At 39.3% G+C, this 18,493-nt stretch overlaps 1 protein-coding gene across 5 annotated transcripts in view; it reads left to right on the top strand.

Annotated features, from left to right (window-relative positions):
• NRIP1 (nuclear receptor interacting protein 1) overlaps positions 1-18,493 on the top strand; it is a 79,015-nt gene that overhangs the window by 49,526 nt on the left and 10,996 nt on the right. For 2 of the 5 annotated variants that reach the window (XM_074858087.1, XM_074858105.1), the window contains one exon: positions 5,238-5,286. The exons of the other annotated variants lie outside the window; for them this stretch is intronic. The gene's annotated coding sequence lies outside the window, so the exon portion shown is untranslated. The remainder of the gene's footprint in view (positions 1-5,237; positions 5,287-18,493) is intronic. 5 annotated transcript variants of the gene reach the window in all.

Genomic DNA, 18,493 nt, shown 5'->3' with positions numbered 1-18,493 from the left:
GCTTCCAGCTTCTGAAGCTGTAATTTGAGTTTGTGAGAACTCATCAGGAGAAATGTTAATATTCTTCCTGTGCTTTTTGGCTCTGTTTAAATGGGAGGCAAACTCGTTTCTGCAGGCTTAGTTCTAGTTACTGGTGCAACTTTCAGAGGATGCTCAGTCAGGCTTGCTGTAATTCAGGGTTCCAGAGCCGGGGAACCACTGAGCACTTAAAAAGCTGCCTCTCTGGATTCACTTGCTACTGCACTTTCAGTCACCTTTCCTTCATAGCTCTGCTTCTAGCATGGACTGCCAGAGTCCTGTTTATATATTGCTGTACCTATGGATGAACGCACATCCTGTTTTCTAGTTTATCTGAGCAATTCAGTGCTGTGAATGTATTGCAGCTGAATTAGACTGGTAAAAAAGCAGATTCTGACAGCTTTCTAAAGCAAGGAAATAGATTGACCTGTTTGGGAATGAAATGCTTAGATATGTGTGTACACGTTTATACATACTTATCTATGAAAGATCCTTGCTTCAGGAGAAAAAGGTCTTTATTGTTCTCTGTTAGGAAAGAGACTGAAAGTGGTCAGTGGATCAGAAGAGCCACTGCTGCAAAACTCTATCTGCTGCTCCTGTGCAGTGGTCCTTCCAGCTCCAGTCAACTAAACAGTGCTTGCCCAGCTCATTAGGACCGTTTCAGGATGGCAGATCTCTGAGAAATAGGAAAAGTTGGTGGAATTATGTTTTTGATCTTAATGCCATCATTCATCTTTTCAGTACTGACACAGTTGTTTTCTTGGAGAGAACGTTATTTCAGCAGGTATAGTGAAAAACCAGTGTTGACGGTATTTAACTGACATACATCTTCCCTTAAGGGTGACGGCAGTGCTGGTAATTTTTTCTTATTTTGGAAGATAAAGTCATTTACCGTGGTGTGCAAGTCCTATTCCTTTACTAAGCCCCATTGTTTCCTCAAGTTTAGTGTACTCTGTTGTTGGTTTGTTTCACCAGTAGGAAAAAAACACAAACAAACAACAGCGCCATCCACAAACTGTAGAAACAGAATATCTTGTAATTAAAGGGCCAAACTGAGATGTAGAAAAAACTTCCTTCCTTTGCTATGGATATGGACTTAATGTGACTACGGGCAAGTTGCTTATCTTCCTCTGTGCTTGCTGTTCCTCATGTGTAGAGTGGTAGTATTCCAAAGGACTGCTGTGATATGTACATTGATGTTTGTAAAGTGTTCTGTTTTGTTCAAAGATAGAATAACTTTTTTTCTTGAAATTTTGACAGTGCCCAGTAGCTTCCAGTGTGGTTTAGCCCTGCATAGTGCACATAATGAGAGCTCCTGGTAAACAACGAAGGAGTGAAATTGCTATGATCAGTCTGTAAGAGCAACAGTCATCTAACATCAGATATTTAGATGTCCAATTGAAATAGGTCTTTGGTAACTGAAATGCCTCTTACTTGTAATTTGTTTGTGGGTGGGTTTTTTTATGACCTCACTTTATGTGTAAGTAATATGTAATTGAATTCTGTAGTTCATGCAAGTCCAAAATAGTTTGAGATTTTCTTTTCCAGATTCATGTAGTGGATGGATAGTCCTATGAAAATCTCTTCTGTAGTTAGAAATGTTGACTACTGACTGCAGCTTAGTGGTGGAGTACATCAAGGTCTGTGTGGGTTTTTTTTGGTTTTTTTTGTTTTTTTTTTTTTTAAATAATGGAGTTTTTAAATGGTGGTGGTATGTTGCATCGAAGGAAAACAGGGTGCTTGGTCAACTTCAGACACTTTCCTCTTCTCAGCTTTTCTACCTGTGACTATCATTTTAACAAAGAAAATAATTTCATGGAAGGGTAGTTCAGATGCATGTTTTGTGTAATTTGCAAGTATGGACTCTTGCACATAGTTACAGCTGACAGAGTACAGTCAACGGAGGAAAAAGTCTCTTATCAACAGTTCCCTGCTTCTAAGAGCATTTCTTCTGTTCTCCACAATTTATGAGGTCACGATGTCAAAGGTTTTTGTGGCATTCAGCTAGTCATGATGGAGTGCAAACCAATTTGAAATCAAAAAATGGCTGGATGAGCTTTACTGTGCAAAAATTAAACTTGTAATCAGATTTGCCAATCAAAGAAAGAGGATTGTTAAACAAGAGAGGTTTCAGTGGCAGTACCTAAAGCAGCAAAGATTTTTGGTTACATATCCCTATCAAATAGTCTGGGTTTTTTGGATGTGCATTAGGAAAACTGTCATAAATACTATTACCTTTCTTATGATTGATACCTGTGAGGAAAGTGAATCATGTTGTTTATTGGAAAATATCCATTTGCTTTAAAATAAGGTAATTAAATGTGAATACAAGAATTCATGGAAAACTTGAGAAAGGTGCTCTCAGTAATGTGTTATGTTCAGATGTATTAGCGAAAAGGAGGCTGTTATTCCATGTTCTTTAGAGGCATTCATGTCTTAGCAGGCAGCCAACAAAAATAATTTATATTCAGTGCACACCTTGCTTCTCATACATAGAAGGGATTTACAAGAATAGTTTAGTCTATTTTAATTTTGGAATCTTACACATACTGCACCCCCCCCCCCCCCCCCCCCCCCCCCCGCCCCCATATAAGTGGAGCTTTTGGCCTGAATGGTGATGGATAGAGAGTAACTTACTGATTTTTCTCCTTCCCTCCCTCCTGCCTCTTTCTGAACAACAGATTATTAGAGTCAAGATGTTTTACATCTTCCAGTCCTCCCTCTTGTTCCATTGGTCAAGATCACAGTAAAATAATATGCATTGTAACATGTTGTTTATTGCAGTTCAGTGGAAAGACTTCCTACAATGGTGGAGAAACACAGCTGATGTTTTAGGAACCACACCATCTAGAATTTCACCTCTGGCTTGATATTTTAATGAAGCAGGTTGCTTGTATACTTTTACAGTGTGCAGTATCCTACATAATCTTGTTTCTGCTCTTCTTTTTCTTACTTGTCGGGACTTTACTCTCGTGAGACAGCCCCAGGCAGCTTAGACAGCCCCACTGTCTTCACCTGCCATTGATGCTTTTCTTCCTGAAACCTACTTTTTCCTCTACAGCCCTTCCTTTCTGCTTAGCTATTCCTGTATCTTATTTTAGTTTGTAAGCACTTTGGGGTTGTAGTCTGAATTTATGGGAATATAAAATGTTTTACAATAGAAATGATGCCATGCAGTGTTTCCCAGCAAATGTCAAGCACAGACAGACTTGCTCCCATAAACGTGACAGCTTATAAAGAAGGCAAGTGGAATTTGCATCTCGGTTATTCTTGGTAAGCCAAACTGTTCACCTTCAGAAGTGCTACAAGCAAGCTCTGGGTTACGTTACTTAGTGGAGAGATACCAAAGGGACTTTGGAAGGAGGGGTTCAGTTTTACTTGTGATAAAACTGACATCAGAGGTAGATCCAGTAAATCAAAACCCTATGATTTGAGGAATAGTAGGAGAAATTATGTTCAAAAAAGTGGAGGACTTGAATAACTAAGTCTGCTCTTTGGGCTCAGAAGGTTATCTCATTAAGGCAGCTGAGACACAGAAAGCTTTCTTTGTTTCACTGACAGAGGTCGGGGTTTATGTTTAACCAGTCCATGGGACAGGTACTTTCTCTCCCTTCAACTTCCTCCTCAAAAGTTTCCTTATTCATGTCATCTTTGGCACTATTTGCTGTCATGATTAAAAATAAAAATATAAATGTTGTGACTCAAAATAAGTTTTCCTAGGAGAGGTATTTCCTTTCCTTCTCTGGTCTTTTTTTCTGTCGGTACCCTCTGAAGTGAAAACAGATTGCAGTGGGGTAGGGATATTGTCATTGTATCAGCCAGGGAAGGGAAGGAGCTTTCACTAGATTTTTAATAGCAGCAGCTCAAGAGAAGGGGAGCCCTTCGATGCTATATTTTAGCCCTTCTGTACCCTCTTCTCCATATCATTAATCTTTGTGTTCTGTTGATCTTTACTTCCCCTCCAATCATAGGTAGTAAAAGAAAGGTATCAGGTGAAAACTGTATTGTTGTACTGCTAAAAGAATAAATGCATTTTTTTCTTTTGTAAGAGGAAAGGAAACACTTATTTTGGAGGCCAGTGTTGCTCTAGGGTTTCATTTAACTGTTGTCCAGCAGAACACATATTATATATGTACTCAGCATCTCACAGGTGCAGATAGATTTGTTTTAAACTTCATATAGGCCATGACGAGGGAAAGGGAATAAACAGTACTGTGTAAATCTGTGAGGAAAGGCAAGCAACATACATCACTTGTGTTTTGGCTTGTGGTTTTGCAGGAGGTATTTTGGTGGATTTGGATTAATTTTTGCTATGGTGATTTACTGTTGGAGGAGAGGAAGAAATAGCCTCCAGAGTGTAGATGATCTTCGCCTTGGGAGCAGTGCAGAAGCATAATGGAATTTCCTGTGTGAGAGGTGCCTGAGTATTACAGTAAAAAGGAGTGTTTGTGGAAACAAAAGGGTAAGGAAGAAGGACACAATAAGTGGTTAGGCTATGTGGGTAGAAATGAAAGAGTTATTAATGTCTGTAGAGCTCGGATGAGAAATTTTAAACTTAATCTAGAGCAAGAGAAAAACAATTGAATACTTGAAGTAAAGGGTTATATGGTCAGAGTGTCTTGAGGGGAAGGATTACAGTAACAGCTGTGTTTTGTGTATGCAGAAGGGTCCTTGGATGTTGGTAATGTTACAGAAGTACGGGTTGTAGATGTAGGGAGCTGAGCGAAGACTTAATTGAGAGTAACTTAAGGATAGTAGTGGCAAAAGACAAGGTTTTAGAAAAGCAGAATGCAATGTCAGGGGCGTATTGTGTGGTGTTGGCTTGTTATTTATTTATTTATTTATCTTTTTAAGTCATCATGGGTAAATGGATAGCAGGAGTGTCAGAATAAAGATAATCCCCTGATGACAACTTTTTTTGACAAATGGATAGCATTAACCGGGCAGGGAGACCTATCCCCTCTCTCCTGACACGTTACCTTTACCAGCCTGCCCAGCTTGGTTTCACTGGTCAAGCTCTGATACTGTCACACTGACCACAAGTATAATCAACTTCAGGGGAGAACTCATTCTGTTGATACCTAGTTAAGAAGTAAGACAATCTCCCTTTCATGAGCGAGTACTGAATTAACAAAATGACTTTCCTGCTACAGTAGAAATAAAATTGTTTTCCACTATAAGTTTCTGCATCCTGATTATACTGTATTTATTTTTGGCAGGGTGGAGTGAAAAGCAGATTCAGAAAAGTCCAGCATTGACACTTGAAAGGTATGAGTTCTGCCCCTGAACTTGGGAAGAAGTTTATTAACGTGTATTTTTTTTTTCTCACCCCAGGCATGGAGTGGTAACTTCATCTAATTCACACTAGCTTTGGTCATTAACTTCCTTAAGAAATATGAGTTGGAGGGTGGTTTTTTTTACATCCCCAGATAGTCTTTGATCTCTTTCTCCTGAGACTGCTAACTAGGGTGCCAAGCTAACAATCTGCTAAAAGTTTCCTGGGAAAGGGGAAACATGATCACCTGCCCACCAGAACTTCTGGCCTTTTCTCAACAAATGGATTTTTAAATTGTATGCTTTTAGAGCATAAAGTCGCTTTGAGAAGAGTGGGGTTTGGTTTTGGTTTGGGGTTGTTTTTCCTCTGGTCTTCCTCTGCTGCCCTGTTTGGCTTGTACCTTCTTGTGCAGTGTGATTTGCTTCTGCAGTAATTTGGTATTTCTGAGTTGCCTTGGTTTCAGTAAGATTCTGCAGGTACGTATGAGCCTGAACTGCTATTGAATGAAATCCCATTAATGTAGTCTTCAGTAAAGTTTTTCTGGTATTGTTCACTTACGAAATTTAGCAGCAGGGCTTTTAACAAAAACCTTTTTATTTAACTTTATGACACGATTCTTATAAAGACTCTAAAAAAGAGAAGAAACAAAAAAGAGTACAGGCAGTCAGTGAAACCTATGTTCAGGTCATTGACAATGCCTTACTATATATTGATTCAGAAAATGCTGGAGTTACTTATTGATGGTATATTGAGCTGGAAAATGACTCTTCCAGATACATCAAGTAGAGACTGCTTTATATAACACAAAGGACATGGGTTGTGACCTGTCAGCCATGCTCAGATCTCTACCATAGCAGATTAAGCTGGAAATAATACCTAGCCTGATCAGGTGAATCGATAGAGTTGTGGTTATGGATGATCACTCTCAGATAATGACTTTATACTATGTGATACATAGTTTAAGCTACTTTGGTGGAATTTGATGTGTCTGTTTGCTAGATTCACGACTTTTAGATCTTTTGTTTTATGATATTTTCCTTCTCTCTCCATACTTTATCAGTAGACATTAAGTGAACAGATTAAAACTGTAATTACAACTTTGAGATATTTCTGTGGGTCCTTCCCCCTGTCCCCGCAAAGCTGAGACAAGATTTACAGAGGGAAATTCACCACCTACTTCCCACTGCCTTTCATTGTTACACCAGCCAATTTTGTTAGATGATGAATTGGTATCAGACTTCCAGCATGTGGGAAACCAGATCACCTGCTATGGTTGGTGCGTGTTAAACAATTTGAGGAATGGGAAAGCTGGAATAACTGATCTTGCACATCTTGTTTGGAAATGGAAATCCTATGCTGTGTCCTGAATAATAGAAGAATATTCAAATTCTGAATGTGAATCAGTTTGCTTTTAATAGTCATGATGCTTAAATTGGTGATGTATTGCTGCTTTTCAGTATGGTAAATGTTTGTCTATCACATGCCTAGTTCTGCAACCTTAATCTGTGTTGCATCAGTTGGATGCCTCTCTCATGCATGTGTGCATAATCTTGCCATTATTTTGTTGTCCAGTTAAAATCCATACATATACTTATGTTAGGAAAAATAAGTATAAAGAAAGTATGAAGTTAAAGGATGTATTATTAAACTATCAGTATGATATTTTAACATTTTTAAAAACTTGATTTGACATTTCACACATGTAAATATAACTACAGACAATAATTTTTTTCCTTTATTAAAAAATATGTAAAATAGTACCTCTACAGAATTGGGCATTGGCAGCCATCCAGTGCTTCAAGGTAACCCATTGTTGTGGACTACTTGACTGCTAAATTGACCAGTACTCTCTTCTTTGTGCTAGCTGTCATACTCATTTTTGTTGCTATGTTAGCTAGTCACTTACTGCAGTTTGTCATTACTTCCTTTTAAAAGACAGCATGCTGGAAATGGTTTACATTAGGGTCTCTGTGCAGAAAGCTTTGGCTCTGACTGTTTGAGGTCTCCAAAGAGGAATGGAATAGAATTGGGTTTCAGACGTTTTGTCTGTGGTGTCACAGTAGGAAATAGACCAAAACTACCGCTGGCCGCAGATAGCAGCCTGCCACATCGCCATTGCTTGAAAAGTGGGGGATTTGATCCAAAACTCAGACTGAGCAGAAACCCTTTGCTCATGCAGGTTATGTGTGTAAAGAGTGTGAACTTGCATTTAACAGAAAAAAAACCCCAAAACTGCTGCTGACTTGTTTTATTAAAGGTTTGATTATGATGATTAAAGAAAGTTGTGGGGTTTTTTTTATAGTGTAAGTATGAGGGAAGACCTGAAATGACACTGAGTGAACAGTTATTCACTGTAATATAGCTCAATTAAAGTAAAAGCTTTTACATGCTTTCAAATGTTCATGCGCTAGTAAACTTAAATAAGCTATATGACTCCAAATATACTTGCTTTAGAGTTGGAAATGTTGGGTAGCTATATTGCTAATAAACTAATGTGTTTCCTAGACTGTTTTTGATTGTGAAATGTCTTGTATACACATTTTTCTGTGTGTTTGGTTCTCAGAATAAGTTGCTGATTTGTTTGTGGATGCTGAATGAACTCCTGTTTTTTAAAAATCTTGAATCATAATCACTGCCTGATTATTTTTTTATCTCTTTTCCCCTTCCTAACACTTCAATGCAGTGAGAAGCTTCATCAGCCTTTCACAAAGTAGGAAGGATAGAATTTCCCCTTGGAAGAAAAACCAAACCCAAACCTTCCTTTTTCTCCCATTTTGCTGAAAGCATTTAGAAAAGGAGGGACTAAGGAAGAGCAGAATTGTATTTCCCAGAGGTCTACAACTTAACTCAATTTGATCTTAAACCAGTGACTGTTTTAAGATCTGATGAATCACTATCAGGGCTAAAACCACCTATACCATTGTGCTGAGAAGTTCGCATCCAAGGCTTCAGGAGTGATTTGTATCTGCCTCTAGTAGCTCAGGCAGCACCATAGCTTAAAAGGGTGACAATCTAATTCTTGTGAAGGATGTTTTCAAAAAGGCGACAACTTTTAAAACTTGCCTTTTTCTTGTGTTTTTCATGTAAGGCCTCTTCATTAGTAGCTGAGCCAACCCACTCACACAGGTAGAGTGCTGCAAACGTACCTATACAGAAACTAAATGGAGGAAAAATGTTGAGGCACAGCTGAAACAAGAGGCAGGAGGGTGTGTGATGGCATGAAGGTTTTGCTGTCAATGTCTGAGATGCCCACATACAAGTGAGTTACGCAGGTCACCCCAAATGAGTTCCAATAAAAGCTTTATACCAACACGATCGGTCCTATTTATAGACATAGCTCTCTGTCTAAATATAAACTGCTCCCAGTCATGTCTAGACTAACATCAGAGCTGTGCTGGTGTTTGAAAGTGAGGGGTTCAGAAGTAAGAGTACAAGCCACGCTGTTCTTTAAATTGCTACTTATTACAACGAGCATCTAAACTTTGTGGCAGCGGTACACCTTTGAATGTCATATGATGTTGTCACCCAAGATACCTTTCCTTCCTCTTGTTTAAGCATCAGAAGGTATGTCTGGTGGACGTGACCTGTCAGCTAAATATTCTTCAGCATGTGTTTAAAGCTTTGAGAATGTCTCGGTGGGTGGATGGATGGATGGATAGATCAGTAAATGACTTTCATTGCTAACTGTTTTCAGCAGCTGAGTTTTAATGAGTCTTTCAACTGTTGCTACTGTGTTTAATCTGCTCGCTTACTCAGCTTTCAACATTAAAGAAGCTTTCTAGGAGGTAAATGTCCTGATTACAGAAGAGGTTAGTTTGATTGTGTTCTGCACAGGTCTGGTGTTAAAGAGTTTGTTTTTTTTTTTTTTTAATTAAGAAATATATGCTGTGCACACGGATGATTAGGATAGATAAGCGAGTGTTGTGCTTGGAAGTGCACATCCAAATATACAATTGCTATATTAAGATAAGTAACTTGGACTGCATGAAGTTGTAAACTAGGTCCTGATTCTCTAGCAGTGGTCATACTGTCATGTCCTATATTTGTGAGTGGGTTCTCCTTTTGGATTTGTAATTTAGTATGTATTGGCACATAGCTGAACAGAGCGAAAAGGATGGCAAAAAGTGTCTTCCACTTCCTTTTCATTTGATGTAAGAGTTCTTCCTTAGTTTACTTGATATGCTGCCTAAGATCTCTTGGCAAAATAAGTAAGTACAGGGCAGCTGCCCTTAAAGGTAGGGAATACTTAAAACATGTGATGTACCAATGTGAAGAAAATGAAGTGTAGTATTTCTGGTAAGTGTACTAAAAAAAAAATAATATCCAGGAGCTTTGATCAAATGCCAGATCTTACATCAGTCCTCTTTGTAATCTTTCTTGCTGATCTGTGACCTTGACCTTGTGTTTGTGTTTGTATGTCAAATCTATTTTAGGGGTGGACAAACTAAGTTCATTTTAATAGGATTTATACTCCAGCGTCTCAGGATGCTTCAGTAAAATATAAAAATGAAAATACTTGAATCAGTTATTCTATTTCCAGTCACCTTTTCAGATTTTAGAGGGCTTGAATAAATTGACAATTGTTTTGTTTAAATTCTGTTTAGGAGATGCTTCTTAAGAAGACATCTTTATCTTACTGATGAACTGTTCCAAATTCATCACAGACGTTCTACCTGGAGTGGGGTTTCCTCTTGGAGAATCTCACCAGTGGCAATGCTTTCATTTGGCGTAAGTGCCGTTTGGCACAGAAAGGAGTTAGTCTCTCTCTTTGTCCTTCCTCATGCTGCTCTCATAGTCACATGTTCCCACATGCAGAACTGTGCAACAAACACTCAGCAGTATCTTGGGGTTTCTAGGTCCTTAGTACGACTTGCCTTGTAGGAGCTTTCCATAGGAGTGCTTGTGTCGATGCCGAGAAGGTAGCAGGCACAAGGAGCTGCAGATTTGTAGACCAAGACAAGTCTATGTGTTTTGGCAGCAGCTTCACACTAGATCAGACAAACTCTTGTGGAACCACGTTTTTGTATACATTTAAATGTGCAGCTTCTGAACTAGTTTGTTTATTACTAGCGTTGTTCTTCATGGCAACTGAGATGGCCCTTTTTTCTAGAGATTGAGATGGTGCTCACTAGCAGCCAGTTAGGCTCTGGTGTGCTGGTGCCACTTGCATTCAGCAGGACTCTTGAGCACAGGCTTAATTTTAGACATATGCTAACATGGCAGTGAAGTTGGTCGGTGTAACTGACACTTTGGGCATATGGCTTTATAAAGGCTTAGTGAAGTTGTTGGTTTGACAGGCACTTTGAAAGATGGTCCCAGATTAGCTAATACTTAGGTGCAGGTACGGAGTAATAGATTTATTTTTTAATAGGTCTTTTATTTTTGGGGTAATGTTGTTATATGTAGGAAATCACACAGTTTCTTCAGAAATCAATCACACATCTGCGTTGTTCTGTTTTATACATTTTTGAAATAGGTATTAGCACCTGTTTCAACTTTCTTGACATTACTGGAACAAGTGGTAACAATAAATAGTTTTTTTTTCTTGCTATTTTGCAATTATTTCCTTCATGCAGCACTCATGAAAGACAGATATAACACATATTAGTAATAGCTCTTTTCCATGACTTTGTGATGCCATATTATCTTCTTAAAATGCTTGTAATTTTTATCAATATAAAATTTGAGAAATTACTTCAAAGCATATACCCTTGTATTGAGGGGTAGTTACTTTCCGTTAGCAGCCATCTGCTGTTACTACCGTGGCTTTGTGGCAGTGAATGCAGTTTTCAGGGGTTTTGAGCTGAGTCAGTATTTCAGTTGTTCTGATTTGACTCATGGCTAAGGTTGACTTGCAGCCCAATTCCTAATGTTTGATGGTATTAGTAACTAACCGATCATCTCTGTATACATCTATATGACTTAAAAGGCTTTTAGAATTTTACTAAGGGATTTATGTTACAAATGTTTTCAGATTAATTCTGGCACAGTGGTAAGATGAGGACTTTCAGTGACATTCTTTACAGGATGTGTTTGGCATCTTTTCCCCAGGTTTCACTGAAGTTGGTTCTTATGTTCTATCTTTATTTCTGCTTCAGTTTATTGCTGCTTTGGAGAGAAAAAAAAAATAATTTATTGTGATTGAACTAGTAGAGACCTTCTTGCTAATGCAGATTTTTTTTCTTTCCCACTTAACTGAAATTACGAGCCTTTTCTGTGTCTAGCCTTTAGAAATTTCATATACAATAAGCTGAAATCTCCCATTACAATAGAAACTGTATTGCCCTTCCACTTTCTTGCTTAAAAGAAAAAAACCTAAATCATCTGGGTCTTTAACATGGATTTATGGGGTTTTATGTGTAATTGAATACTATGTGACTGTGATCCTATATTTCACCTCACTATGGAATTACTGTGTGTTTGTGTTCAGTTAGCTGAAACCTATTCTGTTAAAGTCTAGAAAGTGGCTGTCATTCATAACTAACTGAGATGCTCGGTCCCTAGTGGAACACAACTACTAGTGTCAATAAACGCTGTGTGTTACTTCTTCCAGCTTTGTTGCAGTTTGGCCTCTGTGAAACCAGTTCTTGGTTAAAATAACGTAAAGTGACTTATCATATGACAAATCACTTAAGATGTACAGTTATTCCAAGAAATACACAATTTTATTGTAGTGCTGTGGATAAAAGCCTGTATCTTTAGATCCCTTCAACAAGCAGAAGGTCAGAGTTGGGTGGAAAAGCATTATCTGCATGCATTGATTGTAACTCAAAAGCATGATTGTCCAGAAGAGGACATTGATTTCTTCACTCTATATTAATCAAGTTTCATTCTTGGGGAGCTGATGTAGAGTTAAATGCATAATCAGGGATTTGTTTTTCTAGGTGTTGGAAGGAATGGGAATCTGGTTGTTTAAGGGCTTATTTATAGGCAGGTGGTTTACAAAGATTGGAAAGATGCATCCTCTGTCCATTCTGTTGTACCTACCAGCATATTATTTGCCCCTCCATCCTGAAAACAGATCGATCTTGGTATATATTGTGCCTGTTTGCTCTTGGTCACTTGAATGCGAAGACTCAGTTGTACAGTAAGCAGAAAGGCTCCTAGTTGTTGGAGCTTTGATCAGCACACTACGCTAGGTTAGTTGAGATTGTGATATGTGATTCTTCTGGATTCCTGTCCTTTTTGGGGGTGGGGTGTAACTTTTCTGCCTTACCATTTAGTTTCTGCTCATTTTGTCTTCAGTAGCAGAAGAACGTTGAGCAGTGACTCATGGGGCAGTTTTAGATGTCAAATACTCAATTCCTTCACAGGTGGCATTTGAAGGTTGAACATCTATTCCTCTTCATACTATGACTGGCAAAGAGTTGGCAGAGAATGTGTTTCTAAGTTCATGTCCGAGTGTTAGCAGATCCTGATCAAGAAATGAACTCGAAGATGCCCTTTACAGTACCCTTACAGAACTATGTAGAACTGTTCCTACAGCACTGTTTTAAGAACAAATATATGTGCATGGGTCTCTGCTAAAGAATTGCCTGAAATTTCTGTGAACTACTCAGTTATGGGGGTAAATCATAAGTTATATGAACAGGATGGGGTTTTCCACATAATTATTATTATTATGTGGGTAATTTATTTGTGAGGCTCAATTCTTGTTAAAGTAAGAAGTAATTTAAGGTAGGCTGGCATTAGCTATTGTTTGAAGAGCCAAAAAGCATGAAAAACAGCCACATGTGAGATTTGTCTATGAACTTAACAGAACTTCTTAGCGGGAGGTTTTGACGTGCAGGCCAGATATGGATTAAGCTTTGTACAGTGCTTGAATGTACTTGTAAACCTTGAGAGCTGCTGCTAAGGCTTTCACAAACTCAACTTTTACAGCACTTGTGTCCTTCCCACATTTCCCCCTCCCCATACACTTACTTCAGCCGTTGTGGGGGTTTGCTTGGTTTTGGGGTCTTGCTGGGTGAGGGTGGGGTTTTTCCTTTTTTTATTTTTTTTCCCTCTTTACTGGTAGGTTTGTGAAGTAACCTTCAAAAACAGGACTTGCATGCGACTTAGGCAGAAATGTCTGCCTTCAGCCTTGTGTAAGCTGTGCACTGCTTTCTGGAAGAGGTGGCTGAGGTGTGGGTTGAGCGCCAGCATTGGGCAAGTCACGGCAGACCAGCGCTGTGTTGAAATACCCTGCCTCTCGGGGCAGGCTCACCTCCGTGGGGTCCCTTGCCACTGGGCTAGGCTTACTTTGGCACCTGAGTGTCTTGGCTCCTTCCTGTACTCGTCGGTCTGCAGTGCAGACATAACTTTTTCTCCCAGCACCGCTGCTCTCGGGTTGCTGTCGTTCATGCTCGTACTGTCCCCTCGTGGAGGAGAGCCATGCGTCAGAGCTAGGTGTGTGTTTCTTTGCAACGTGCTTCCTTAGGGTTGGGTAAAAGCTGCGATGTAGCCAGCACTGCTCAGACTTTTGGTCTTTCACATGAAAATGCTTTGCCAGCGAGTTTGAGGCATTCTAATTTCTGCCTTTCTCCTTGCATGGGTGCAGATGTGTGCAGTCCGCCTTGCTGCCTCGCCAAAAGGCGCTTTGCATAAATATGAAAATCTCTGTGGCATTTCCACACCTTATTTAAGCAGACAGTGGAAATATTATATTCCCCCTCGATATATATTACGTATAGTCCCAAAGCTTCTCATTGCCGTGAGGTGGCATTGCATGGGCCGGGTGAGTCACAGATTCCAGGACTGTGGAGAATCTCATGTGAAATTTGAGGAGCAGAGGGACACTGAGATGAGGTTGTCTGAATCCCCCTTTCCACACGCCAGAGGGAATATGTAGGAACAACCTCCCCTTCCTTATGTGCCTCGGGGGCGGTGATTAACAATGACAGTAATTAGCATTTACACTTTAGCAGTCTCTTAAAAGCCGAAGTAAATCTAAATAGTCTCTACCTCCAGAACAGTTGGAGTTTCTTCTTCCCCACTCAGTTGTTCGTTTGCTAACATTTCAGTCCAGTGGTCTGTCAAATCTTATTCTCGTAGGAAAAACTGTTTCTTGTGCTGCCGTGCTGTTGGTTCTGCGTTCCTGTCAATTTTAGGTGATTTAGCACTTCTCAGTTACTCAGTGTTTGTGCTTTCATAAAATGGAGGATTTTGCATCTCTTTGAGCTATTGCGTCAGTTGTTACGGAATCGGTTTTCTGTGGTATTTTTCAAAATCCTACTATTTAAACTGCTAAAGTCATCAGAAGGTTTTGACTGGGCTGGTTTGGGTCTGTTCCCTTCCACTCAACTCTCTTCCCCCCCCCCCCCCCCCCCCCCCCAAATACTGGGGGGGGGGGGGGGGGGGGGGAACCAAACCAAAACACCCCTTTCTGTTGTCTAAAACTTCTCTTAAGAAAAGGACAGTGCTTGGCAGGACACGGTTTAATGAAACGATAGGGAAGAGGCTTTTCCATTTCGTATCCTTGCACAGGATTTAGCCATGAAGCCGTGGCTCTTGCTAACCCTGCCGCTACCCCAAGGGGGTATTTCTATGGAGTGAGCGATGCTGCCATGTGCTGCAGGAGGGGCCGTGGGACCGCGCCAGCCTGGAGGGGACACCCCTGCCCAGGGTGTGGGGGACGCTGGCTCCGTGGCGGGGTCGGGGCCTCCGGAGCCCCTCCAGAAATCCTGGCAGCAGCGGGGGCTCCTCCTGCTGCCGCTGCTGCAACACGATGCCTTGTGTGCCCTCTCCTGACCGAGCTGCTTAGAAGGGATAGGCTAGCCTTTCCATGTTTAAAATGGCTTTTGGAGTCAGTCAGTGGGCCTGATGAAGGGGTGAATAACATGACAAGCTCCTGGGAAGAAGCCTATTTTTGCTTTCTCAAAGTGATATCCTATGATTGTAGGAGAGGAGCCTGATGATTTTTTTTAATAAAATGAATTCATTGTTAAAAAGGCTTGTTGATTCCCAAGTTCTTTTGAGTGCAGCCATGGAAGAATTCATCCATTTATTGCTGAATTTTGTTCCACCATCTGATCACTTTTTGCTTTTTCTAAATCACATTTGCTAAGGGAACCTTCAAGATGTCTTGACAGCCTGAATCAAAACTGTGAAGAGGTCTCAGCTGCTCCATTCATCTCAACAGATTTCTGACATAAAGCGGGGATTTAGCAAAGCACTTAAATACTTGATTCTCTTAAAGCACATGCTTAAGTGCCATTGAAGTACCTGCACGTTTGTGCAGCTCTGTGGATTTGGTACCTTGGGTTGTTGAATCAGGCCTGTTCACTGCTTATAACCTTAGCAAAAAGAGTCAGCTGAAGTGCTTATACCACTACTCTGAATACATCCTTCCTGCCTGCTAAAATCAAAGTAGTATAAATTGAATTTAATAACAAAATAATTCTGAGACAGCTAGTCTTATTTTTCCTGTTCATGTTCAGTTCGCTGCAAGATTCTGCTGGTTTCCAGGGCATCTAGGAATTTTTCTGGAGACCTTAATTTCGTTGTTCTCTGCAGCATTTTGCTGCAGGCAGCTATATGGATTGGGAATCACTTAAAATCCTACGGTTTAGGTACTTAGAGCTATTCCTGGAGCTGTTGAGCAACACACAGCCTTTAATGTATTTATCCTCAATTATCTTTCTGAAGTTTGCATCTATTGTTACTCCATCTGGGAAAACAGGGTACAGAAAAGTAAAACCAGAAGTCAGACAGCCTGTCTGCAGCACAGCAAGTAATTGGACCCCTGGATCCCAAGCTGCAACTGTAATCACTGCGTTCCTCAAATCTGTAATAATTAAAATGACTGTCTGAGCCACTGGTTGATGTGGTGGGCTGTAGCCTTTACATTTGGGAATATGAGAATGGGAAGTCAAGTGAACTAGTGAGAGACTTTTTCTGGCTCTTCCAGTAGTTTTCTAACCATTAGAACACTGAATTTACTAAATAACTAAAGATTTTGATTTCACAGACCAGTTTGACTTCAGCTCTACAAATTCATGTTTTGACTCAACTTAAAAATGGAACATTAAATAACTATGGGAATTAAATAGTCATTAAAGAACTCTGAAATGCAGTTTATCAAAATGTTTCATCTGTGTGTATATACACACATCTCAACCTCTATTAATCATTCTAACAGTGTGCATGAGTTTGGATAATCTCTTTTAATAAGTGTTCATGAAGGCAGTCTGCTAGCCATGACAATTTCCTAAACAAATACCTTAATAGTTTCTACAAGATTTTTTTCAAAAGCTCTTGAATTAAGACTACAGAAGTTGACACCTTGATAACATCAAGTTTTATGAGTTATCTCCATTGGATTGTGTAGCTGTCCTACTCAAATAGTACTAGTCTAGTGTTGGTCATTTACTATGGTGCTCTTTTCTATTTAGCAAAGGGATTTAGCTAGAAACACTAGGGATAAGGGATATTGGAAAAATGTCTTTTGGCTGTCATTTTGCTAGTTTAAATTGTGAACTGTTCTTAATTTCTTAAATAACAGCCGCTGAATATCTGTTGGGTTAACTAGGAGGCTGCAGTTTGTTTAGAGTATCCAATTAGGTTTTATGGTTGAGGTGTGTGTGTTAATTCAAAGAATTCTTTAAATGTTTTTATTTAAAAATAAATATATATTCAGGTGTAAGAAGTCATTTGCTCAGATGTTGTGGTTTAACCTGTTAGATGTGTTCTCAGATTTCATGTATCTTGCAGCAGTAATACTTCATGGTAAGCAAAGGATCTTAACGTTCATTATTATCGTTCTTTTAAAATCTTGGTGACAGCTAAGTATATCTGTAGTTTGCAAACAAAGAAAAATTTGAACAAGTGCAAAAGTAGAAGTAATATTCTGGACATACACAGTTCAGTGTATATTTTAATATTCTCTTATCTTCCCTATTCTGCCCACAGTTTTTCCCTAGGCACATTTTAAAAGGCTGTAGGACTGATTTCCCATGGTATGCTCCACCTGGGGAGTGTCTCTCCAGGTTGCAGCATTTGTGCTAAGAATCCTGCTGCTCCTTTAGTTCTGTCTGGGTAAAGATGGCTTAATGAGCTGTGATCAGTGCGTGCTCTTGGAGGTTCTGAAAATAGTCTCTGCAAAACAAGTGGTTTATTTATTTGTTAGGATACAGAAGTCTGGAAAAAGATAGTTGAAACGACAAAAAAAGAGTGCATATACAGTAGTTACATGGTCAGGAAAGCATGTCAACTTTATCAATTTGTTTTGTCACAACAGTTAAATATAATTTTAGGTCTAGAGATTCATACGTATTAGAGGTTGATGTTAGAGGCTAATTACAATAAACTTACTTCAGCCTTTACTGGGAAATATGAAATCTGTTGCTGTATGGCTTCTCCTTTCTCTTCCTTCTGCCCTATTTATGTTCTTTTTTTTTTCTTCCGTTGGTTCTGGTAATTTCTGGAATAATGTTTAATAGTGAGAAAAAACATTTCAGTGGGTCCAGGGAAATTCTTCGGTACAGTCAATATGTTTTTAAAAGGTTGCCAAATGGTTGCCTTAGTGTCCAGCTAAACATTAATTTCCAAAGCTGGTTCGGTTTCCACATGACCACACTTCACATAGTGGAAGAAAAGCATACTCAGTTCAGAACTCACTGGAAATGCTTAGTTATGAGATTGCCTTGAGACCCTGAAATTTACTACTTGGTTTTCCATCACAAATAAGGTATAGGTTTAGAGACTTCTTTAAAAATGTAATTTCAGTTCTTGACAGATGACTTCTTCACATTTGTTATTGTACATTAAGGTCATGTAAGGTTTTTATCATGCTGTAATACCTGTTGCAGCACTAGATCAGAACAGGCTCTTTAGAAAGATAGCTGATGTCCCATTCCTTATGTAATTTTTCAAGATTTCTTTCTTTTTAATGAAGGCTCCTTTGCATCAACCAGATTTCTGTAAAATTACCAATATTTCCTTAGAACTGAGTAATTAAAAAAAAAAGTGGCAAAACACTTCTTAGAGTAGTTATTATATGTAAACTCTACTGGCTACAAGTGTTGTCATCTCCAACAGGCTTTTTGACTACCTAAGGGATTTGCATAAATGCATTGTCTTTTTTTAATTACCCAGAGCTGTAATGAGTAAAGTTTTACTGAATATTGGCTTAATGGTGCATTTGTTTGGGACTTTATCGTAAAGGTGACCTGCAAGGCTTGCTTTTATCGGATAGTAAGAAATCTTGAAAAAATTTCAATT

The sequence above is a fragment of the Strix uralensis genome, chromosome 2 (assembly GCF_047716275.1).
Source record: "Strix uralensis isolate ZFMK-TIS-50842 chromosome 2, bStrUra1, whole genome shotgun sequence".
In the NCBI taxonomy this organism is placed as follows: Eukaryota; Metazoa; Chordata; class Aves; order Strigiformes; family Strigidae; genus Strix; species Strix uralensis.
Note: the sequence above shows the minus strand (reverse complement) of the source record. Positions and strands in the feature narration are given on the sequence as shown.